The 25,596-nt window shown below is 47.5% G+C and overlaps 1 long non-coding RNA gene across 1 annotated transcript; it reads right to left on the reverse strand.

The window, feature by feature from the left end:
• Positions 1–1,037: 1,037 nt before the first annotated feature.
• Positions 1,038–25,517, reverse strand: LOC140409520 (uncharacterized). The gene is made up of 2 exons (XR_011940370.1): positions 25,270–25,517; positions 1,038–2,162 (listed from the first exon to the last, which is right to left on the reverse strand). It is a non-coding gene; the product is annotated as an uncharacterized lncRNA (long non-coding RNA).
• Positions 25,518–25,596: the final 79 nt, after the last annotated feature.

Genomic DNA, 25,596 nt, shown 5'->3' on the forward strand with positions numbered 1-25,596 from the left:
TGCTGGTGTTTGGCGTGGAACTCGTTCATGCCGCCAACAGAGGGTCGGCAGCGCCCAATTCTCCATCTCTTCGGAGAACGCATTCCGGGCATCCCGGGGCAGAGAATCCCGCTCGCTGCACCCTTCTGCATAGTTTACAGTGTTCTCTACTGATCTATGGTTTTTCTTGTCGGCTTTTCTCCAAATGAAGATTTTCCTTTTGACCTTTTTCTTATATTTACATAAGAGATGGAGGTCAGATACAGTGGCCGAGTGATCACTAATCCTTGGTTCTACAGCCGCCCTATTGAACAAACGTATATTGTTGGTGATCTCATGGTCCAGGAGGTTATTTCCTCTTGCTGTTTCATTCCACTATCAACAATCACATTTGTGAGAACTTCTGCAGTTTTTCCACATGCGTCGTGATTTACGATAGTGTCTTCTGTCCTCCAGCTTTCATTGGGTTTATTAAAGTCTCCTGTTATTATTGTCAGCATACCAAGTGTAATTTTGAATCTTTTTCAATGCTTTGTTGAGCACCGCACTGTATCTTTGTTGTCATGTTTGGGTTTACAGACCGTCTCTATGCTAACTGTACATCTTTTAATTTCCAGTTTACTCTATTTAAATGCTCTCATTACGACTAAGGTCATTCTGCTCTGTCATGACAAATTCAGCCCTGCAAACTAGTAGGATTTCCTCCATAACCATCTGTTTGCCTGTCTTTCCAAAAAAAACATGTAGCCTAGTTAAGGGAGCACATCAGAATTGGCAACATCTGGTTGTAGCCATGTCTCTTCCCTTGAATAATATCTGGGCCTTATAGCTTTATTAATACTTTACGGGCTGTCCCCAGAGACGCACTCCAAAACATGCATCAACTGCTGAAGGACCATCAATTCAGGAAGTCGATTAGTATTACTGGGGCAAAGTATATGGGAAGGCTCATAAGAGGAAGGCTACTGAAATAAGTCTGGGCATAGCTGTGAAGGCACCCCTAGGATCAATATCCCAAAAATTGCGATGGCATATGAACAAACATATCACACTCTTAGTTAGCATTGCTATTATTTATTTAATATTGATGATATTTTGCCTTGAAAGGTGCTGAAGATAGAAATGGCATGGCACCCTCTCTGTGTGAACAGGGCAAGTATGTGCATCTCTTAACCATTTCCTGAGTGTCTGACACTGATCAGGTTTAGCAAGGTTAGAGGACAGCAGTGGAAAGAGTGTCTTTAAATATTGAAAGTGCGCAGTTACTTCCTTGCCTAAGTGAAAGGGCTGTATTTATAGGACTCTTTTGAGAATGTGTTTTCATTGTTTTAAAGTGATTTCTAACTTGTTATAGCTTACTTAGAGCTTGCCGGACTTTGAACTGTACTCTGCTATCAGTCTTCAATGCAGCATGGCAGCAGCTTATGTAGATCTACGCTGGGGGGAGTGTAAAATTCTTTACATATATCCATCTTTAAGCTGCTCTTGGCTCTGGGACATGTGCCTTCTTACATCACTGTGTGAATGGTACTGCACTCAGTCCACATTAACCCTATATGCAGCTTACCCGATGACTACAGATATTAGCACAGAAACCTGAGACATCATGGCAGTGATGGTTGAGATGGACTCCTCCAAACAGAGTACACAGAACCTCTGGATATGCTGACAAAACCCAATGCATTTTCTGAAGTTACAGCAGAATAATCCACTTCCTGGATGTCACCCTGATCCTTAGCATCTGTGGCCAGCTGAGCAGAACCTGGATTGTCTTCTGTTCTCTGACGAAACTCTCCAGAACTGTCTCTGTCTCCAATATCTGCTCTTGTTCATTTATGGCGTGTGGTTTGCCATGTGATGACCTAGCTTTCTCTACTGGAGCCCCAATGAGGAGTGTGCATCACTTAAAATCTTCGAGACCCATCTGTCGATTTAACAGTTCTCATTATCAGGGCCGCCATCTCAGCAGGTCATGCCTAGTTTAGCTAGTGCTACACACATAAATGTTGGCAGATTACTAATTTTAACCTGTGATGCCAATAGAACTCAAGCAGAAGCAGTACAGATGGAGGATGGGCATGAGTAATGTGACAGTGCTTCCTCAAAGTCTGTGCTCTCCTCAAAGGATTCATTGATTTCCTCCTCCTCCAACTCTTCCAGTTCCTGTGTCACCCTTGTAGGATCTGAGGGTGATGAATCATAGAAAGATATGAATTAGAATTGATGTGGGAAAAGCACTCAAAGTCATCATTATGTAAATGTTCACATTTCAGTTAGAAGTGTTATGGGCCAGGGTTTAGAGAACCCCAAAGTGTATCATGGAGTTCACCTGACCCACAACTTTTAATAGATTGTAGTATGGGGAGCACACAGCCCACTCTACAGGTGTGGTACAGCAGAAATGGAAAAGTATTTTTTAAAACAAAACAATGTTTATTCTATGAACTCAAGTTAACCTTTTTAAAACATACAGTGAACATCTTAGCAACCATCAATTCAAATACAACCCCCAAAGACTACAATACTAAGTCATCCTTTAAGCTTTCCTTTTAACATCCATACGACTTAAAAACAAAACCTTTAACAGAAGCACATCAGGTTAAAGTCACTACTGAAAACATTTATAATTCTGAATTCACCAAATGACCAAGAGATAGTCTTTTGATGGCAGAGAGAACAGCAGTACACCTGCTTGGTCTGGCTTCAGCTCCAACACTGAAAACAAACCTAAAACACACCCTGCAGCAAACAGCCTAAAACAAAAGTAAAAAGCTGACACAGTCCAGCTCCACCCACACTCTGACATCACTGATAAACACCCATTTCTTAAAGGTACATTTCTCAAACACCCATTTCTTAAAGGTACTCTCACATGACAGAAGTGGATTGGATTGGATTGGATTGGATTTGTTTATTGTCACGTGTACCGAGGTACAGTGAAAAGTATTTTTCTGCGAGCAGCTCAACAGATCATTAAGTACATGAGAAGAAAAGGGAATAAAAGAAAATACATAATAGGGCAACAAAACATACAATGTAACTACATAAGCACTGGCATCGGATGAAGCATACAGGGTGTAATGTTAATGAAGTCAGTCCATAAGAGGGTCATTTAGGAGTCTGGTGACAGTGGGGAAGAAGCTGTTTTTGAGTCTGTTCGTGTGTGTTCTCAGACTTCTGTATCTCCTGCCCGATGGAAGAAGTTGGAAGAGTGAGTAAGCCGGGTGGGAGGGATCTTTGATTATACTGCCCGCTTTCTCCAGGCAGCGGGAGGTGTAGATGGAGTCAATGGATGGGGGGGCAGGTTCATGTGATGGACTGGGTGGTGTTCACGACTCTCTGAAGTTTCTTGCGGTCCTGGGCCGAGCAGTTGCCATACCAGGCTGTGATGCAGCCTGATTGGATGCTTTCTATGGTGCACCTGTAAAAGTTGGTAAGGGTTAATGTGGACATGCCGAATTTCCTTAGTTTCCTGAGGAAGTATAGGCGCTGTTGTGCTTTCTTGGTGGTAGCGTCGACGTGGGTGGACCAGGACAGATTTTTGGAGATGTGCACCCCTAGGAATTTGAAACTGCTAACCATCTCCACCTCGGCCCCGTTGATGCTGACAGGGGTGTGTACAGTACTTTGCTTCCTGAAGTCAATTACCAGCTCTTTAGTTTTGCTGGCATTGAGGGAGAGATAGTTGTCGCTACACCACTCCACTAGGTTCTCTATCTCCCTTCTGTATTCGGACTCATTGTTATTCGAGATCCGGCCCACTATGGTCGTATCGTCAGCAAACTTGTAGATGGAGTTGGAACCAAGTTTTGCCACGCAGTTGCGTGTGTACAGGGAGTAGAGGAGGGGGCTAAGTACGCAGCCTTGCGGGGCGCCGGTGTTGAGGACTATTGTGGAGGAGGTGTTGTTGTTCATTCTTACTGATTGTGGTCTGTTGGTCAGAAAATCGAGGATCCAGTTGCCGAGTGGGGAGCCAAGTCCTAGGTTTTGGAGCTTTGACATGAGCTTGGCTGGGATTATGGTGTTGAAGGCGGAGCTGTCGTCAATAAATAGGAGTCTAATGTAGGAGTCCTTGTTTTCAAGATGCACTAGGGATGAGTGTAGGGCCAGGGAAATGGTGTCTGATGTGGACCGGTTGCAGCGGTATGCGAATTGCAGTGGATCAAGGCATTCTGTGAGTATGGAGGTGATGCGCTTCATGATCAACCTCTCGAAGCACTTCATTACGACTGAAGTCGTAATTCAATATGAGAGATTACTATGTCCCAAGCGGTTGTGTGTTTTCTAATTCTGTCACCAGGGTTTTGGGATACGTTTCCATCGCCAGTTGTCATGGGCTCCACCACACTGCCAATCTTCAAGGAGTTCCTCCTCTGAATATTAAAGTCAGAGTATAGGGATGGCACCTGAAAGTGGGATGCCACTCACTTTTCTTGTTCTGATGGGGTCAGTGACTCTCTTGTGACACTGAATCCCAGCTGGAGAGATCACACACCAGCGGCTGACCAGTTCTCACTGCCAGCAATATCTATTGGTTCTGTGAGGCTGACCGCTTCCTCCCATTTGAGGAACACAAAGCAACTGCAGTCACTCACAGGAATCACATGACCTCTGAAGAAGAGTCAGAGGATCAGTGGGAGGCTGCGGGGAACGGGAGCTGTGGGTGTCTTTTTGGTGTGGAGGCGATGCAGTGGGTGTGCTGTCTTCTTACACCACCCCACTTCCATTCTCCTGCTTTCTGAAGCCTGAAGAATCAATCTGAATTGCAACTATTTTGACAATTTATGGCGTCCTAAACAAGAAATTCTTCCAATGCCAGAATGCGGGTCATTATCAGGCCCACAGTTTATGACTGATGCTGGATCAATCTCCTTCCAAAAGCCCCAAAGTACCCTAGACAATGCAATCATTGGGTGACCAGTCAGAGGAAAGTCACCCTCGTTGATGCAAGTGATAGGTTCTGTACGGAGCTGATCCTCCAATCATAGGCTCATTTGTCACTCGGATTTGCTGCTCATAGACTCACTAATGTTTGGAGAAGCAACGAACAGTGGGAGGTGAGTGAGGTCACTGGGCCAAGTGAAGGCGAGGCCAGAGGGAAGCAAGTTCGGGAGCAAACGAAGCTGGAAGGCAAGATTGCCGGCGTGTGGGGTGCAGGGGGTAAGGAACCAGGAAAACCTGAAGTCGCTGAGGTAATGAATTCTTTGGTAATAAATGTGGAGGCTCTAGCTTATTGCTGCATAAGCTCAGGAGCTACTGTATTGGGGGGAAATGTACAGGGTGCTGCTGTAATGTACACTGTGTTAATTGGCTAATGTAATACTGAACAGTTTTGCTTCATATGAGTATTTGCATTTATATGTTATCACATCTCAAAGCGTTTCACTTACTGTGAATTACTTGAGGTGCAGTGAGTGTGTTAGGGACAAACATGTAACCATTTTGCATATACTAAGATTCCTAACAGTAACAAATGACACATAGCACGATGATGTTATCTGCAAGGGTATCCCAACTTGGAACACCAGCTCAAGGGGGTTTACAGTTTTGTTTCCGGAATGGTGTGAAGAGTCAAGTGAAACCTCAGTGAGAATAAGCGGCCCAGTTGCCTTGTAATAATTATTAAAGATTATTTATTAAATTAAAGACAAATAAATACACACAAACCGGACTGTGTACTCTAAGACAATTAAATATATGAATTACTAACCGCGCTGTTGCTCTCTTTTGGTTGGTTCTTAATTTGGCTCAATTTAAACACGTTTGCTCAAGAGTCGCCAGGTATCTTTCGACACCGCCACAAGGTTCAGAACCGAATACTGATCAATGACTCGATACACCAGTTAGTAAGTTCAAAATCAATGCTCATTTATTTACACACAGTCAAATCTACTCATGCATAAACTCTACAAACTAAACTACCACAATTACTAAAGCCTATACTTAGCTTCGGGTGCCCACTCAGTCAGAGGAACAATGGCCATTGCTCGGTTCTGAGGCTGCTGGGTTGAGCTGTTTACAGGGTAGCAATTAGGAGCGTCTATCTCGTAGCATGCGTTGACTTGGGACTTACTTGGTCTGGTGCAGCTGCTAGGCTGGTCTCTCTCTCTCCGCTGAGAGCCAAAGCCAAAGGAGGAGGATTCTCCCTTGGGTGATACCTCTTATACTGAAAAGGGCTTCGCGCTCTTTTGGGTGGGCCTTGAACTTGGCCTCAACTAATTGGGCCTTTCTCAATCAGGTGTATCGATTTTCCTCCAATAGAGGGCTGGTTCCCTGATCGCTGGGTGTGTCCTGGTGACTGTCAGTCTGCTTTGTCTTCGCTTCTTCTGGCGCTGGGGAGTCTGTCCTAACATTGTGTATCTAAATGTTTCCCTTTTGTCCCCGGAGATGGCTCATTAGTATGTAGATCGTTTGGTAGTTTCTGTCATGTCTGAGAATTTAAGGTTCTAATCAACAGACAGAGCTTGCACCTGCTTGTTTCTTTGCATTGTCCAATTTTCCCTGCATTCTTTGCGGGTGTCCATTTTGTAATCGGGACGTGACCATCCCAGATGGGTACAGCGCACACCGTTTATGTAGAACATACCCCTTGTTCCAAAATATATCTACGATCCATGAACTCTTTAAGACTAGACTTCTCTTTTCCCCAAACAACATCCAAAGTAAATAAATCTATCAGTCAAGTCAAGCTTATAATTAATACACAATTCAGGGTTGATGATCAAGTCTCGGAAGCGGTTTTTTCTGGTCCAGCAAAGATATTTAAACTCCCTTTATGAAGATTTTGTCACTGCCTTGAATCTAAGATTTAGAGGCTAGTATGTGTAAAAGTGGCCCTCTTAGCTGTTAGATATAAACTGAACTCCAGGCTGCTAGATGTAAATTGACCTGTCTTGCTTCTGAGGGTGCTGGGAATTATACCATTGTGCCCCTTTGATTCTGCATTCTGTGCATTTGGCTAGAAATGAGCTGTCGATACCTCACTAATTTTCCAATTGTCTAGATAAGCTGTTTCCACTAATAGGCAATTCACACCTGATTCCATCGAGATGCCTTTTAATCTCATTACTGGAAAAGGCACAGTTTATCCTGCCTTTTAACTGTCTCTAGGCAGATTTATACCTGTTGCTGACCAGATTGTATCCTATTTTTTTAAAAACTGAATTTACAGTGCAGAAGGAGGCCATTCAGCCCATCGAGTCTGCACCGGCTCTTAGAAAGAGCACCCTACCCAAGGTCCACACCTCCACCCTATCCCAGTAACCCAACCCAACACTAAGGGCAATTTTGGACACTAAGGGCAATTTATAATGGCCAATCCACCTAACCTGTACACCTTTGGACTGTGGGAGGAAACCAGAGCACCCGGAGGAAACCCACGCACACACGGGGAGGATGTGCAGACTCCGCACAGACAGTGACCCAAGCCGGAATCGAACCTGGGACCCTGGAGCTGTGAAGCAATTGTGCTATCCACAATGCTACCGTGCTGCTATTAAGCATGTCAGATTTGTATTATTGCTGTTGCTAGGCAAATCCATGACAATGAACAACTTGCATTTTTATGGAAGCTTTTTATGAGCTTAGGACATCCCAAAGCACTTTACAGTTAAAGAAATACTTTGGAAGTGTAGTCACAGTTGTTATGAAGGAAATACAACAAGGTAAATAATCAATTGAAATAGGAAAGTCTAGGTAGCACTAGATAGCACTTTCTAAAAATTAGAGCCAGATCATCCACAAATAAAATTAGGAAATACTTCTATGCAACTGATGCGAGATCAATATTAATGCTAGATCAATTGTTAAATTTAAAGCTGAACTTGAGATCTGGGGTACAGTATACAGGGTACTGACCACCGGGTCAAAACCTTCCAACTTTGTGCAGATGCGATGAAAACGCATTACCTGTGACTTATCCAGTCGTGTTTAGGGCAATGACCTTTTGTGTGTAGAATTGTGTTCATTCCTTAAAACGTTGTTGCCAACATATGCTTGTTGTCTTGTAGCAATTTAAATACTGTGATGTCTAGCAAACAAATGTTTTCCTTGTGCATTGTGGCTTTCTAGAATGGAAGGATGATGATTATTGAGGATATTAATGAATTCTTCTATTTCTGCTTCTGTATGAATCCAAATACCCAGATGTCAACAATATAATAGAAAGTTTGCAAGTGACAGCATCACCTAATAAAGGAGAGAGTGTGAATGAAAAACGAGCCCCTGACAACCAAAAATTATCCCCTAAAATCAAACAGCAGCTCTCCAGTCCTATCGCTTCCTCTTTTCTAACCATGGAAAGCATTTAGCATTATTGAAGTGGCCAGCAGCTGCCAATCAGAACAAGGGTCGAGATTCTCTGACTCCCCGCCGGGTCAGAGAATCGCCGGGGGCTGGTGTGAATCCCGCCCCCGGCGGTTGCCGAATTCTCCGGCACCGGATATTCGTTGGGGGCGGGAATCGCGTTGCGTCGGTTGGCGGGCACCCCCCGCGATTCTCTGGCCCGGATGGGCCGAAGTCCCACTGCTAAAATGCCTGTCCCGCCGGCGTAAATTAAACCACCTACCTTACTGGTGGGACAAGGCGGCGCGGGCGGGCTCCGGGGTCCTGGGGGGGGCGGGGGGCGAGGGGCGATCTGGCCCCGGGGGGTGCCCCCACGGTGGCCTGCCCCGCGATCGGGGCCCACCGATCCGCAGGCGGGCCTGTGCCGTGGGGGCACTCTTTCCCTTCCGCCTTCACCACGGTCTCCACCATGGCGGAGGCGGAAGAGACTCCCTCCACTGCGCATGCGCGGGAATGCGGCCGCTGGCGCTCCCGCGCATGCGCCGCCCGGAGATGTCATTTCCGCGCCAGCTGGCGGGGCACCAAAGGCCTTTTCCGCCAGCTGGCAGAGTGGAAATTCGTCCGGCGCAGGCCTAGCCCCTTAAGGTTGGGGCTCGGCCCCCAAAGATGTGGAGCATTCCGCACCTTTGGGGCGGCACGATGCCCGACTGATTTGCGCCGTTTTGGGCGGCAGTCGGCGGACATCGCACCGATACCGGAGAATTTCGCCCCTGGTTAGTTCTAAACATTGGGGTAAGGATCAATGGAGGGTACTTCAGATGCATTCAAGTTTGAAGGGTAAGATAAATAAATAAAACTCCGGTCTGCTGTGTTTAAACCATTAAGCTGTCAATCAAAGGCTAGTGCAAAGGTACTGCAATGTGAAATTGAATGAATGCATTTCAAAGGATCTGAGGGGATTTCAAGGCTTTTCAAGTATCATGGGCTTTCTGGCAAGAGGGAGACTTCAAAATTCATCGGGCTGAGTGAGCAGGTGTGAGGAAAGGGGAAGTCTCCCTGGCGTGCATCTTCAATTAACTGTCTGATCAGCTGTCAGGCAGAGTAGTTCAGAGTGAAAGGCAACTTCAAAGTTTAAACAGGGCAGACCAGGATGATGATTTTGAAGAGGGTTGCCTAAGACCACGATGCCAAGAGTGATCTTCAGGGTGTCCAGGGCTAGAAGGGGCTGTACAGACATGGGACCCCCATCCTAAGGCTATGTCCCTGGGTCAACTCCTTACCCACATCCCAAGCTCACCCAACCTCCAGGATCGTTGGGGGATTCTCCCTCTGCATCCTAGCAACATCAGAAAGGCACATGACCAATGGACTAATTTCCTTCACCCACCTCGGCATCAGAGTGGCCGGCTAGTGTGTCACTGCCAGTTTGTCAGTGCCATAGTGCCAAAGGGCAGTGCATCATTAGCAGTGCCAGGCAGCAGGGCTTGAAGCGGGGACCTGAAAGGGGGACCTGGTGGTCGGGGTGGGTCACTGAAGGAGGGGATGGCAAAGCGGGGATGGTGGCTGAGAAAGACAATTATGATGCCATTAGACGTGACTTGGGGGGGATAAGGTGGAGAAGTAGGCTGCAAGTGTTGGGCACACTGGATAAGTGGGGCTTGTTCAAGGATCAGCTACTGCGTGTTCTTGATAAGTATGTACCGGTCAGACAGGGAGGAAGGCGTCGAGCGAGGGAACCGTGGTTTACCAAGGAAGTGGAATCTCTTGTTAAGAGGAAGAAGGAGGCCTATGTGAAGATGAAGTATGAAGTTTCGGTTGGGGCGATGGATAGTTACAAGGTAGCGAGGAAGGATCTAAAGAGAGAGCTAAGACGAGCAAGGAGGGGACATGAGAAGTATTTGGCAGGAAGGATCAAGGAAAACCCAAAAGCTTTCTATCGGTATGTCAGGAATAAGCAAATGACTAGGGAAAGAGTAGGACCAGTCAAGGACAGGGATGGGAAATTGTGTGTGGAGTCTGAAGAGATAGGCGAGATACTAAATGAATATTTTTCGTCAGTATTCACTCAGGAAAAAGATAATGTTGTGGAGGAGAATGCTGAGCCCCAGGCTAATAGAATAGATGGCATTGAGGTACGTAGGGAAGAGGTGTTGGCAATTCTGGACAGGCTGAAAATAGATAAGTCCCCGGGACCTGATGGGATTTATCCTAGGATTCTCTGGGAGGCCAGGGAAGAGATTGCTGGACCTTTGGCTTTGATTTTTATGTCATCATTGGCTACAGGAATAGTGCCAGAGGACTGGAGGACAGCAAATGTGGTCCCTTTGTTCAAAAAGGGGAGCAGAGACAACCCCGGCAACTATAGACCGGTGAGCCTCACGTCTGTAGTGGGTAAAGTCTTGGAGGGGATTATAAGAGACAAGATTTATAATCATCTGGATAGGAATAATATGATCAGGGATAGTCAGCATGGCTTTGTGAAGGGTAGGTCATGCCTCACAAACCTTATTGAGTTCTTTGAGAAGGTGACTGAACAGGTAGACGAGGGTAGAGCAGTTGATGTGGTGTATATGGATTTCAGCAAAGCGTTTGATAAGGTTCCCCACGGTAGGCTATTGCAAAAAATACGGAGGCTGGGGATTGAGGGTGATTTAGAGATGTGGATCAGAAATTGGCTAGCTGAAAGAAGACAGAGGGTGGTGGTTGATGGGAAATGTTCAGAATGGAGTACAGTCACAAGTGGAGTACCACAAGGATCTGTTCTGGGGCCGTTGCTGTTTGTCATTTTTATCAATGACCTAGAGGAAGGCGCAGAAGGGTGGGTGAGTAAACTTGCAGACGATACTAAAGTCGGTGGTGTTGTCGATAGTGTGGAAGGATGTAGCAGGTTACAGAGGGATATAGATAAGCTGCAGAGCTGGGCTGAGAGGTGGCAAATGGAGTTTAATGTAGAGAAGTGTGAGGTGATTCACTTTGGAAGGAATAACAGGAATGCGGAATATTTGGCTAATGGTAACGTTCTTGAAAGTGTGGATGAGCAGAGGGATCTAGGTGTCCATGTACATAGATCCCTGAAAGTTGCCACCCAGGTTGATAGGGTTGTGAAGAAGGCCTATGGAGTGTTGGCCTTTATTGGTAGAGGGATTGAGTTCCGGAGTCGGGAGGTCATGTTGCAGCTGTACAGAACTCTGGTACGGCCGCATTTGGAGTATTGCGTACAGTTCTGGTCACCGCATTATAGGAAGGACGTGGAGGCTTTGGAGCGGGTGCAGAGGAGATTTACTAGGATGTTGCCTGGTATGGAGGGAAAATCTTATGAGGAAAGGCTGATGGACTTGAGGTTGTTTTCGTTGGAGAGAAGAAGGTTAAGAGGAGACTTAATAGAGGCATACAAAATGATCAGGGGGTTGGATAGGGTGGACAGTGAGAGCCTTCTCTCGCGGATGGATATGGCTGGCACGAGGGGACATAACTTTAAACTGAGGGGTAATAGATATAGGACAGAGGTCAGAGGTAGGTTCTTTATGCAAAGAGTAGTGAGGCCGTGGAATGCCCTACCTGCTACAGTAGTGAACTCGCCAACATTGAGGGCATTTAAAAGTTTATTGGATAAACATATGGATGATAATGGCATAGTGTAGGTTAGATGGCTTTTGTTTTGGTGCAACATCGTGGGCCGAAGGGCCTGTACTGCGCTGTATTGTTCTATGTTCTATGTTCTAAAGAGTCTGGGGGGGTGCTGGGAGTGGGTGGGGGTGGCCAGGTCACCATTATGCATGCATGGTGTGGAGGGGGGGGGGGCGTTGATCCGTTATTCCCATTGTGGGGAGGAAGAGGGCCCTCCTTAATGAAGGGTTAGGTGTGCTCCACTTAGGGCAGCATGGTGGCGCAGTGGATAGCACTGCTGCCTCACGGCGCCAGGGTCCCAGGTTCAATCCCAGCTCTGGGTCACTGTCCGTGTGGAGTTTGCACATTCTCCCCGTGTTACATAAGAACTAGGAGCAGGAGTAGGCCATCTGGCCCCTTGAGCCTGCTCCACCATTCAATGAGATCATGGCTGATCTTTTGTGGACTCAGCTCCACTTTCCGGCCCAAACACCATAAACCTTAATCCCTTTATTCTTCAAAAAACTATCTATCTTTATCTTAAAAACATTGAATGAAGGAGCCTCAACTGCTTCACTGGGCAAGGAATTCCATAGATTCACAACCCTTTAGGAGAAGACGTTCCTCCTAAACTCAGTCCTAAATCTACTTCCCCTTATTTTGAGGCTATGTCCCCTAGTTCTGCTTTCACCCGCCAATGGAAACAACCTGCCCGCATCTACCCTATCTATTCCCTTCATGATTTTATATGTTTCTATAAGATCCTTCTAAATTCCAACAAGTACAGTCCCAGTCTGCTCAAACTCTCCTCGTAATCCAACCCCCTCAACTCTGGGATTAACCTAGTGAATCGCCTCTGCACACCCTCCAGTGCCAGTACGTCCTTTCTCAGGTAAGGAGACCACAATACTCCAGGTGCGGCCTCACTAACACCTTATACAATTGCAGCATAACCTCCCTAGTCTTAATCTCCATCCCTCTAGCAATGAAGGACAAAATTCTATTTGCCTTCTTAATCACCTGTTGCACCTGTAAACCAACTCTTTGCGACTCATGCACTAGCACACTCAGGTCTCTCTGCACTGCAGCATGTTTTAGAACAAAGAACAAAGAAATGTACAGCACAGGAACAGGCCCTTCGGCCCTCCAAGCCCGTGCCGACCATGCTGCCCGACTAAACTACAATCTTCTACACTTCCTGGGTCTGATTCCCTCTATTCCCATCCTATTCATGTATTTGTCAAGATGCCCCTTAAATGTCACTAACGTCCCTGCTTCCACCACCTTCTCCGGTAGCGAGTTCCAGGCACCCACTACCCTCTGTGTAAAAAAACTTGCCTCGTACATCTCTAAACCTTGCCCCTCTCACCTTAAACCTATGCCCCCTAGTAATTGACCCCTCTACCCTGGGGAAAAGCCTCTGACTATCCACTCTGTCTATGCCCCTCATAATTTTGTAGACCTCTATCAGGTCGCCCCTCAACCTTCGTCGTTCCAGTGAGAACAAACCGAGTTTATTCAACCGCTCCTCATAGCTAATGCCCTCCATACCAGGCAACATTCTGGTAAATCTCTTCTGCACCCTCTATAAAGCCTCCACATCCTTCTGGTAGTGTGGCGACCAGGATTGAACACTATACTCCAAGTGTGGCCTAACTAAGGTTCTATGTGGCCTAACTAAGGTATTTTATCATTTAAATAATAATCCCTTTTGCTGTTATTCCTACCAAACTCCAAATCATCTATGTAAATTGTGAACAATTGTGGGCCCAACACTGATCCCTGAGGGACACCACTAGCTACTGATTGCCAACCAGAGAAACACCCATTAATCCCCACTCTTTGCTTTCTATTAATTAACCAATCCTCTGTCCATGCTACTACTTTACCCTTAATGCCATGCAGCAACCTTTTGTGTGGCACCTTGTCAAAAGCTTTCTGGAAATCCAGATATACCACATCCATTGGCTCCCCGTTATCTACCGCACTGGTAAGGTCCTCAAAAAATTCCACTAAATTAGTTAGGCATGACCTGCCCTTTATGAACCCATGCTGCGTCTGCCCAAATGGGACAATTTCCATCCAGACGCCTCGCTATTTCTTCCTTGACGATAGATTTCAGCATCTTCCCTACTACCGACGTTAAGCTAACTGGCCTATAATTACCCGCTTTCTGCCTATCTCCTTTTTTAAACAGTGGTGTCACGTTTGCTAATTTCCAATCCGCCGGGACCACCCCAGAGTCTAGTGAATTTTGGTAAATTATTACTAGTGCATTTGCAATTTCCCTAGCCATCTCTTTTAGCGCTCTAGGATGCATTCCATCAGGGATGGAGACTTGTCTACCATTAGCCCCATTAGCTTTCCCATCACTACCTCCTTCGTGATAACAATCATCTCAAGGTCCTCACCTGTCACAGCCTCATTTCCACCAGTCACTGGCATGTTATTTGTGTCTTCCACTGTGAAGACCAACCCAAAAAATCTGTTCAGTTCCTCAGCCATTTCCTCATCTCCCATTATTAAATCTCCCTTCTCATCCTCTAAAGGACCAGTATTTACCTTAGCCACCCTTTTTTGTTTTATATATTTGTAGAAACTTTTACTATCTGTTTTTATATTCTGAGCAAGTTTACTCTCATAATCTATCTTACTCCTCTTTATAGCTTTTTTCGTAGCTTTCCGTTGCCCCCTAAAGATTTCCCAGTTCTCTAGTCTCCCACTAATCTTTGCCACTTTGTATGTATCTTCCTTCAATTTGATACTCTCCCTTATTTCCTTAGATATCCACGGTCAATTTTCTCTCTTTCTACTGTCCTTCCTTTTTGTTGGTATAAACCTTTGCTGAGCACTGTGAAAAATCGCTTGGAAGGTTCTCCACTGTTCCTCAACTGTTTCACCATAAAGTCTTTGCTCCCAGTCTACCTTAGCTAGCTCTTCTCTCATCCCATTGTAATCTCCTTTGTTTAAGCATAAAATACTAGTGTTTGATTTTACCTTCTCACGCTCCATCTGTATTGTAAGTTCCACCATATTGTGATCGCTCCTTCCGAGAGGATCCCTAACTGTGAGATCATTAATCAATCCTGTCTCATTACACAGGACCAGATATAGGACCGCTTGTTCCCTCATAGGTTACATTGCATACTGTTCTCGGAAATTATCGCGGATACATTCTATAAACTCCACCCCAAGCTGCCTTGACTGACCTGGTTAAACCAATCGACATGTAGATTAAAATCCCCCATGATAACTGCTGTAACATTTCTACATGCATCAGTTATTTCTTTGTTTATTGCCTGCCACACCATAATGTTACTATTTTGTGGACTATAGACCATTGCTATCAGTAACTTTTTCGCCTTACTATGCCTGATTTCCACCTAAATCGATTCAACCTTATCCTCCATAGCACCGATGTCATTCCTTACGATTGCCCGGATGTCATCCTGAAATAACAGAGCTACACTACCTCCCTTACCATCCACTCTGTCCTTCCGTATAGGTTGATACCCTTGGATATTTAACTCCCAGTCGTGACCATCCTTTAACCATGTTTCAGTAATGGCCACTAAATCATGTCATAGAATTTACAGTGCAGAAGGAGGCCATTCAGCCCATCGAGTCTGCACCGGCTCTTGGAAAGAGCACCCTACCCAAGGTCCATACCTCCACCCTATTCCCACAACCCAGTAACCCCACCCAACACTCAGGGCAATTTTGGACACTAAGGGCAATTTATCATGGCCAATCCACCTAACCTGCACATCTTTGGACTGTGGGAGGAAACCGGAGCACCCGGAGGAAACCCACGCACACACGGGGAGGATGTGCAGACTCCGCACAGACAGTGACCCAAGCCGGAATCGAACCTGGGACCCTGGAGCTGTGAAGCAATTGTGCTAACCACAATGCTACCATGCTGCCCTGAAGTCATTGTCATTCACGATGATTTGCACCATCAACTCATTTACCTTATTCCGAATACTACGAGCATTCAGGTAAAGTACACTTATGTTGGCTTTTATACCTCTGTTTTGAATCTTAACACCTTGATCAGTAACCTCTCGTAAGTTATTTTTTCTCTCAACTTTTCTCCTAATTTTCCTTGTCGTTGAACCCATATCTTCATGTAACAACCTGCTGCGTCACTTTCCATTAATGTTTTTACTTCCCGTTTTATTCCTTTTAGTATTGCTGGGCCTATTCACTGAGCTCCCCTCAGTCACTGTACCTTGTACTGTCGCCCTTTTTGATTTTTGACTATGGCTTCTCTGCCTTACATTTTCCCCCTTACTGCCTTTTGTTTCTGTCCCTGTTTTACTACCTTCCTACTTCCTGCATCGGTTCCCATCCCCCTGGCACATTCATTTAAACACTCCCCAACTGCTCTAGCAAAAGCCCCCCAGGACATCAGTTCCAGTCCTGCCCAGGTGTAACCCGTCCAGTTTGTACACCTCCCCCAGAATCGGTTCCAATGCCCCAGGAATCTGAAACCCTCCCTCTGACACCATCCCTTCAGCCACGTATTCATCCTATATATCCTGTCATTTCTACTCTGACTAGCACATGGCACCGGTAGTAATCCTGAGATCACTACCTTTGAGGTCCGATTTCTAAACTTCCTTCCTAGCTCCCTGTATTCTGCTTTTAGGACCTCATCCCTTTTTTTACCTATGTCACTTGTACCAATGTGTACCACGACCACTGGCTGTTCACCCTCCCCCTCTAGAATGTCCTGTACTCGCTCCGAGACATCCTTGACCCTAGCACCAGTGAGGCAACATACCATCCCGGAGTCTCGTTTGCGGCCACAGAAACGCTTGTCTATTCTCCTTACAATTGAATCCCCTAGATATTGCACTGTCACACTTATCACCCCTCCGCTCTGCAGCAGATACAACCGTGGTGCCACGGGTTTGGCTGTTGCTGTTTTCCCCTGAGAGGCCATTCCCCTCAACAGTATCCAAAACGGTATCTCTGTTCTGTAGGGGAATGGCCACAGGAGATTCCTGCACTACCTGCCTCGCTCTCTTGCTCTGTCTGGTGGTCACCCACTCCCTTCCTGCCTGCGGAGTCTGAGCCTGCGGAGTGACCACCTCTCTATACGTGCTATCCACGATGCTCTCCGACTCGCGGATGCTCCACAGTGTCTCCAGCCGCCGCTCCAGCTCTGAAACTCCAGCTTCCAGGAGCTGTAACTGGAGATACTTCCTGCACACATGCTGACCCTGGGGACTGTAACTGTCCTCAGCCTGCCACATGGAGCAAGAGGAGCAAACCACACCTTGGAGCTGTCCTGCCATGAATTATTCTTTTAAATTAAACCTTTGAAATTAAACTTTAGAAAGATGTTTTTGTGTCAGATTAAATCCAATCCCCGTGTACTATTTAATTAGATTTTTTTTTTAAAGCTGAGTATTTATCCCTCTTGATCTGACAACAAATTAAAAATAGTTATTTAATTGAACTTAAAAAAAGTTATTTAAATCAAATTAAAAATATTAATTTAAATCAACCCAAAATAGTTATTTAAGTCAAATTAAAAATGTTTTAAATAGTAATTCAAATCAACTTAAAAATGGTAATGTAAGTCAAATCAAAACTAGTATTTAAATCAGTAACACCCGATATTCAAATTTAGCCCAGTCTGACTTTCAGCCAATCAGGTCACAGTTTCGTGTGACGTCACATTACTGTTTTTTTTCAATTTTGAAACAGACAGCTACCTTACCCGAGAGCGCTCTTTATTGAAGTCTCACCCACTCTCTCTCCGTGCTCTTTATTGAAGTCTCGCCCTCTCTCTCTCCATGCTCTTTACTGAAGTCTCGCCCTCTCTGTCTCCGCGTTCTTTACTGAAGTCTCGCCCTCTCTCTCTCCGCGCTCTTTATTGAAGTCTCACCCACTCTCTCTCCGTGCTCTTTATTGAAGTCTCGCCCTCTCTCTCTCCATGCTCTTTACTGAAGTCTCGCCCTCTCTCTCTCCGCACTCTTTACTGAAGTCACTCTCTCTCTCCGTGCTCTTTATTGAAGTCTCACCCTCTCGCTCTCCGCGCTCTTTATTGAAGTCTTGCCCTCTCTCTCTCCGTGCTCTTTATTGAAGTCTCGTCATCTCTCTCTCCACGCTCTTTACTGAACTCTCACCCTCTCACTCTCCGTGCTCTTTACTGAAGTCTCGCCCTCTCTCTCTCCGTGTTCTTTACTGAAGTCTCGCCCTCTCTCTCTCCGCGCTCTTTATTGAAGTCTCGCCCTCTCTCCCTCCGCGCTCTTTATTGAAGTCTCGCCCTCCCTCTCTCTGTGCTCTTTACTGAAGTCTCGCCCTCTCTCTCCGCGCTCTTTACTGAAGTCTCGCCCTTTCTCTCTCCGCACTCTTTACTGAAGTCTCGCCCTCTCTCTCCGCGCTCTTTATTGAAGTCTCGCCCTCTCTCTCTCCGCGCTCTTTACTGAAGTCTCGCCCTCTCTCTCTCCGCAGTCTTTATTGAAGTCTCTCTCTCTGCGCTCTTTACTGAAGTCTCGTTCTTTCTCTCTCCGTGCTCTTTATTGAAGTCTCGCCCTCTCTCCGTGCACTCTTTACTGATGTCTCGCCTCTCTCTCTCTCCGTGCTCTTTCATGAAGTCTCACCCTCCGCGCTCTTTATTGAAGTCTCGCACTCTCTCTCTCCGCGCTCTTTATTGACATCTCGCCCTCACTCTCTCCGCGCTCTTTAGTGTTGTGTGGATTTCGCCCCCACAACCCAAAGATGTGTAGGGTAGGTGGATTGGCCATGCTAAATTGCCCCTTATTTGGAAAAAAAGAATTGGGTACTCTAAATTTATTTTTTACAAAGGCGTGCTCCCCTTGTGGTGGTGGTGGGGGAGGGGGGCAACATTTACATTGTGTGGGGGGGATGGGGGCCAGTCTCTGGTCGCTGAGATCTGGGCGCTCGTTCAAAATGGCAGCCCTAAACCAGTAAATGTAGGGAAACTGGCACGCTCGGCACGATGCATAATTTTGCATAGTAATACTATGGGAATACCCCCTTGATTCTGCTCCTAGTGGGAGCGGGACACAGTCTCGATCCTTCACTGGTGGAAGCACTTAGTTCCTGAAACAGAGAAACTCGCCCGATATTTAACAGCTGTTCCTGAACGTAAAGAAAACACTTTTTTTATCGTAAAAGTCAAGGATGATTGTTCAAAAAGAGGATGTAATCTTGCTGAGAAAAATACTCCAGCGTTGGTTTTAACAGGCTGTATTTCTTTACTATTTCCAATATTCCCTTATTTTCAAATGTGTTTAGATTCATTAAAAAATCAAATGAAAACCACAGACCTGTCAAAGCTGTACAAGAATAGGTACATATTGTTTAGCCAAAAAGCATCAAAGGTTTGGGTGATTTCAAGTGAAAGGATACATTTACTTTTCATCAATCTCACTTGATCACCTTTACATTTATGATTTTATAGCGTGCAATGGCAGAATGTTTTAAAACAACGAACTTGCATTCACCCTTTCATGACATCAGGGTATCCAAAACCATTTTACAGCCAATCAAGCACTTTGCAATGTCGGGAAATGCAGCAGCCAATCTGCGTACAGCAAGATTCCTCATAAAGCAATGTGACAACGACCAGGAAAATTAGGAATAAATCTGTGATCCCATCCATTTGTATTAGAGTTAGGGTTAGCAAGCTTGTTACACTAAGGTTATTTAGTGTGTGAAGAGACTATGTGAGATCAATGAGCCATACAAACCAGGCAAATCTCATTACCTGATCTATGCTCGGTCAGCAGCTATTAACCACAGTAACAGTGGGACACTAGAGTTCATTTTACTCTCAGCTCCAAGTACATGCATGATACTAAATGCGGGCAGAGTTTAGCTTGAATCCACCAGTACTCAAACTCCCCCAGTTCACTCATTACAAAAATTTAAGCGAGAATAGCAGAAAGCCAGATGTCCTACTTGCCTTTCGAAAAAGAAGAATGAGGACAAAAATGAAACAAAGTTGGAGAAGGAATGAATTGAAAAATCAACTCGAAGCAATGGTCAAATAGGCCACTCGATCTTGGCGGGATTCTCCGTCTCAGAAAGTGCTGACTTCGGGACGGAATTGGTGGACTCCACGACAGGAAATGGGCTAGCACTGGCGCCACGTGGAACCCCATCGATTCCAATGACAAATGGTGTCAGATTCACCGGAGTCGGGATTGACAGTCGAGAAGCTGACAAGCTGCAGCCACATAAAAGCACTCCACTCCCGACACACACTCATCCCAGCCAACAAGATGGCAGCAAGAAGAGCAGCACCTTGTTTAATGCTGAACTGGAGCCACTGCTGGATGCAGTGGAGGAGAGGCGGGCCACCCTGTACCCCGGAGTGGGGAGGAGATTGCCACCCACCATGAAGGCCACCAGCTACCCACCCCCTGTGCTTCATGCGTCCGACTATCTAACACTGAGTGTTTTCTGTCTCTCCCCAGCAGCACCCCCCCCCGTAACCACCAAGAGGAGGCGGCCAGACTCCCAGGAGAGGGAAAAGACACCAGGTGGAGGGAGGAACCCCTGAGGGGGCAGATGGTCAGAGGGCGGCCTGATCCCAAGGACTGGCTGCCATCCGGACGTGTTTCGGGCTTCTGGAAAGGGCAGTCCTATTGATGCAGATATGGAGCTCGGGGCAACATGAGGGGGTGTTGACAACCATCCAGTACTTACAGGTGCAGTTGGAGGAGTCCAACCACCTGCAGGAGCAGGAGGTGGTGCCGGCCATGCGTGCCATCCAGGCCAACACCTCATGGTGTCCGCAGTGGAGACCTTGGAGGCGAAGGTTTTGGCCATGGATCAAGGTGTCCAAGGCCTGGGGTACTCTGTGTTGGCAGTGACCGAGACCTAGGACAGGGCTGCCTTATCATAGGTAGCCATGTATCAGGGCCACCTGGACATTGCAGCGACGCTCCAGAGCATAGCCCAGTCACAGCAGGCCATGGCTGAGGGCATTGTCGGTATTGCCCGGGTGCTGGTCGACGTAGCACAGACCAAGAGGTAGGTGACGCAGTCACTGGCTGATGTGACACAGACCCAGAAGGTGGTGGCACAGTCACAGCGCGATGTGGCGCAGTCCCAGAGGGAGGTGGTCCACTCACTGTGAGCTCCATGGCTGCGGGTATTAAGAACCTGGTCGGGATGGGTGTGGGCCTCCAGGATTGGCCGCGCCATGTGGCAGGGGAGCATCGGGGTTAGCTCTGCTCACACCCTTGTCCCATGGAGTAGCCCGGGTCCATCGGGCACCCCAAGGGAGGAGGAGGAGGTGATGAGGCCCATGTCGGTGACTCCCATAGTGGAGGTGCGGGAACATCACAGCACATCGGAGTCCCCCCATTCCTGTCCCTGGCACATCTCATGGGCAGCGGGCAGAACAGAGCAGCACCATGCCACCTGGGATACTCGAGCAGCAGCCAGGCCCACCCAGGCATGGTCATCCAAGTGGAAGGCTGCCAAAGGAGACCCAGGTCACAGGGCAGGAATCGCTGCAGGCCGCCTCCACTCCTGATATTCTGCCTGGGGATCCACCTAGGCAGAGCGTTAGGGCCTGTAAGGCCAAAACGGTAGACACCAGTTAAGTTGGCACAGGTGCAGCACATAGGGTAGCGATAGGTGCTAGGGCACAAAGCGGTACACATATATGTTCACTTGATTGCAATAAACACATGTTCACAATGTTACAGCTCGTCTCGGTGCTCTGTCAGACAGGTGTGAGGGATGGGATAGTCTGGTCTGGGCTGGCCGCAATGCGCAGAGGGACGGGGCGGGGAGGGGGGGGGGGGGTGCATGGGTGGATGTTGGCGATGGGTATGGGTCACGACCCCAGTTCAGCCTGCACTCACTGTTCCAATGTCCCACACCCATCCCTCCTTCATCCCCACCTCCGCCACCCCAAAGGTTTGGTGGGACCGTGTGATGGACTGACCAGCTCGCATGTAGGGATCACCCAGGTGGACAGTGGAAAGTGCTACCATGGGCAGGTGTCAGGCATTGTCAAACGATGCGGCGCACCAGAGCTCATCGCAGCACGGGTCGTCATCATCCTCCATCCTATGGACCAGACCTGCTGTCACTGCCAACCCAGTGCCTGCACCCTGTAGTGAGGCAGGTGGGAACCACGGAGGGGGTTACAAGTGGATGGAGAGGGGCGGGGGGGGGGGGGGGGTGGTTGCGCAGGGAGGGGATGGCCAGGCGGGGGAGTGTGGGGGTGGGGATGGGATGTCTGTGCCACTGGCCAGGCCCCTTTAGTCGGTAAACCTGGAGGCGATTAGCATCGGTCCAGGCGCACATATTGTGTGGTCTCCTGTGCCTGCCCGTGCCCCAGTCCTGTCCAATCCTTGCCCTCCTCTGCAGCCTCCTCATCGGATGTGGCCTGGTGTTCACCCCACTCCTTCGGCATGTCACCCGCCTGTTGCGCAATGTTATGGAGGACGCAGAAGTCCAGCAGTATGCGGGCGACCCACCCAGTGCCATACTGGAGGAGTCCCTCCAGAGTGGTCCAGGCACCTCAACCGAAGCACCACTCGATTGAGTCCTGGTCTGTGGCTCAGGATCGGCGCCATCAAGCACGGACACAGAGGGCACCCCTCTTGCCCAGGAGCCAACTCCCCAGCCAGGGATGTACTTCGAAGAGCCCGGGAACTGTCGAGTGTCAGGATGAAGGTGTCATGCACACACCCCGGGTATTGGGCACAGCCATGCACATCTGATGGTAATACACCAGCTGCATGTTCATCGAGTGAAAGCCCTTTCAATTTTTATAGAGCAGCCTGTCATCTGCAGGTGCTACCAGGGCGACATGCATCTTGTTGATCACCCCCTGGACCCACGGAATCTCAGCAATGGCGGCGAACCCCGCTGCCCAACTTGTTGCGTAAATGTTCAGGATGACTGTTACCTTGATGGCCATGGGGAGCGGGTGTCCACACTATTCCCCACAGTGCCAAGTTGCCGTGATTTAGCAGATATATCACACTGTCCCCCTGCTGAGCCGGAGTCATCAACGGCATTCCCGGTCCGGCAGGTCCTTGAATGACAGGCGCAGCCGGTTCACGCGATGCCTCATAAGGCGGCTCCTTTGCACCTCCTCCTCCTCCTCCTGGCCTGTTTTGCGGCCTGCTCTCCATCCTCAGGGCCTCCCACTTGTTCCTCTGGGGGAGGCTCCTCCGCGTCCTCCTCGAGCAGTTCCAGCTCATACAGGTGCAGTGCATTCCCCAGCGTTACGGCGACTCGGAGAAAGGCCACCTCGCTCTGGAGCGCTGGGGGCGGGGGGGGGGGGGGGGGGGGGGGAGTGAATGTTAACAGGTGTATGGGATGGGGATTGGTGCCAGGGCCACAGTGCTACCTACTCACTCTGGCCGCCCTAAGGTCCTGCAGTTTGCTTCTGCACTGTTGACTGGTTAGGATGGTGTTGTTCCTCTGCCACCCGTGCCCAGGCCCCGCAAACGGCAGTGGCTGGCAGCCTCCCTCCCGGACCAGGGTACAGGGTCGCCCATCATGGCATCTTGCAGGGTCTCAAGCTCGGCGTCTGTAAAATGGGGTGCTGCTGTCCTTGTTGCCATCTTATTGGCTGGGATGGTGTGTGTGAGGAGTGAAGTGCGTATATGCAGCTGCAGCTTGTCAGCCTCCTGAGAGTCAATCATGGACCCGGCGAATCCTGCACCGTTTCTCATTGGAATCGAATGTGTTCCACGTGGCGCCGGTGCTAGCCCCTGAACAGTCGCTGAACCGGTCCAGGTGCGGCACCAGTTTTGCTGTCGTGGAAGTCTACAAACCCTGCCCCGACGTCAACACTTTGTCTCAGGAACGGAGAATTCCGCCGGTAATGTTTAATTCACTGAGATTTTTATTTATCTGCTCAGGCACCGCAGATTCGTAAAGATGCCCTTATAAGCCTTTATTTTGTGTATAGTTTTGGGATCCTTGCACTACTTCAACTATTGTCTGTGATCTAAATGGCCTCTTCCACATTTTTTTCCCTTACCGTAGCAATATCTGTGACTGACTGGGGAAACATGTTCAGTACAATCCGTGGGAGCTGTGGACATTGGTCTTTCTCTATCTCAGGGTTTAGTAAAGACTTTTCCAGGCCGTCACTCTTGGGAAGTTAATCACAGGAGAAAATAAATTGTGTTCTCACCTTTTGCCCTTGGAACAGATGCAATATATTTTTCCGTTGCCCACGGTTATCTTCTGTATCAGCTTTGAGGAATAACGAGTTCCTCAGTGATGCTTTCCTGCTGCTCAGAATTTCCACAATTTGCAAATACCTTTCCAATCCTCCAGCAATGACACACTCTAAACTATTTTCATTCAATCACTGCAGATTTGCTGTCCATGTTTAGTACTAACTCGATTGCCTGATCCATTTTTTGTGTTTAGGAAATGAGTCAGTTTGGCAAGTGAATGTCCCTGGACAGAATGAATGCCAGATAATTTGATTGCTACATTTTGCACAAACTTTACAGAAAGCAAGCTTGTAAATGCTTGCTTTCCTTTGTTTTCATCTTTTCTAACTCAAAATAATATTCCCACCCGTTTGTTTTCATACAATAATTGTTTTGAACTGATTTTCAGGCGGCACAGAATTTGGTGGACCATCTCAAAGTCCGTTGACCTCGAGTGGGAATTTATGGTCTTGGGGCGAGCGAGACTGGAAAATCCCACACAATGTTTCAGTATTTTGCCAGGAAGGCAGAAAGCTCTAGGATTCTCTGCAAGTGCTTTACTACGATCATGAAATCCCTACAGCACAGAAGGAGGCCATTCGGCCCATCGGGTCTGCACAGACCCTCCAAAAGTGCAGCCTACCCAAGCCTACTCCCCCACCCTATCCATGTAACCCCGTAATGCTACCTTATCTTTGGACACTAAGGGGCAAATTAGCATGGCCAATCCACCTAACCCACACATATTTGCACATTAGACAGCTCTTCAACTGATGATCTCCTCCTCTTTCTCCCGTTCTCCTCACCTGAAGATATTGCCTGTACCAGGATACATTTTCACAAGTGCCACCTGCCATCAGGTACATCAACCAATTGGTCATTCTTCATATATAAGCCTACACTGTGAGAGTATCAGGCTATTTGACTGAGAGGGCATCACATCTGGGCTGCTGTTCTTACCCAGTGTCCAACGTTCCTGTTTTCCTGAATGAATTATGGATTAGCTGCATGCTAATTTTTCCACTTTCTAACCTAGAGAGTCTGCGGTCAGTTGTAATGTCCCTGTTGCTACTAAGATCAAGCAGCTCAGCAGGAATCAGAGACATTAGTGGTACACCAGTACTGGACAACACACTGCACAGGGGCATTTACCTATCAAGGAGTTTGATTTGACATTTATAAAAAGGTCAAAACTCACCTAAATTTGACTCACCTGACATTTCATGTAAGGGAATAATTCCCCAAACAGCAACAACCGCTGCTTCTCACTGTACCTTTGTAGCTAGCCATGGTTTTCAAATTTCTGCAAAGTACAATTCCTTTCCAGTCAGCTCTTTCCTCCCCACTGTCTTCATATGTTGTGTTTTGCTGATTGTTAAGTGTTCTGAATTTCCCTAGTATCTGTTTGCTGTGCTACTTTCTGGATACTTTCCCAGCTGAACTGCTTTTTGTGTTTTTCTGTTTTCATGAGGTGGGAGGAGTTTTTTTTAATAGGCAGGGCTGCCTGCCGTCTGTTTTGGAATAGCAACCGCTCTCAGTT

This window comes from Scyliorhinus torazame, chromosome 3 (genome assembly GCF_047496885.1).
Source record: "Scyliorhinus torazame isolate Kashiwa2021f chromosome 3, sScyTor2.1, whole genome shotgun sequence".
NCBI lineage: Eukaryota > Metazoa > Chordata > Chondrichthyes > Carcharhiniformes > Scyliorhinidae > Scyliorhinus > Scyliorhinus torazame.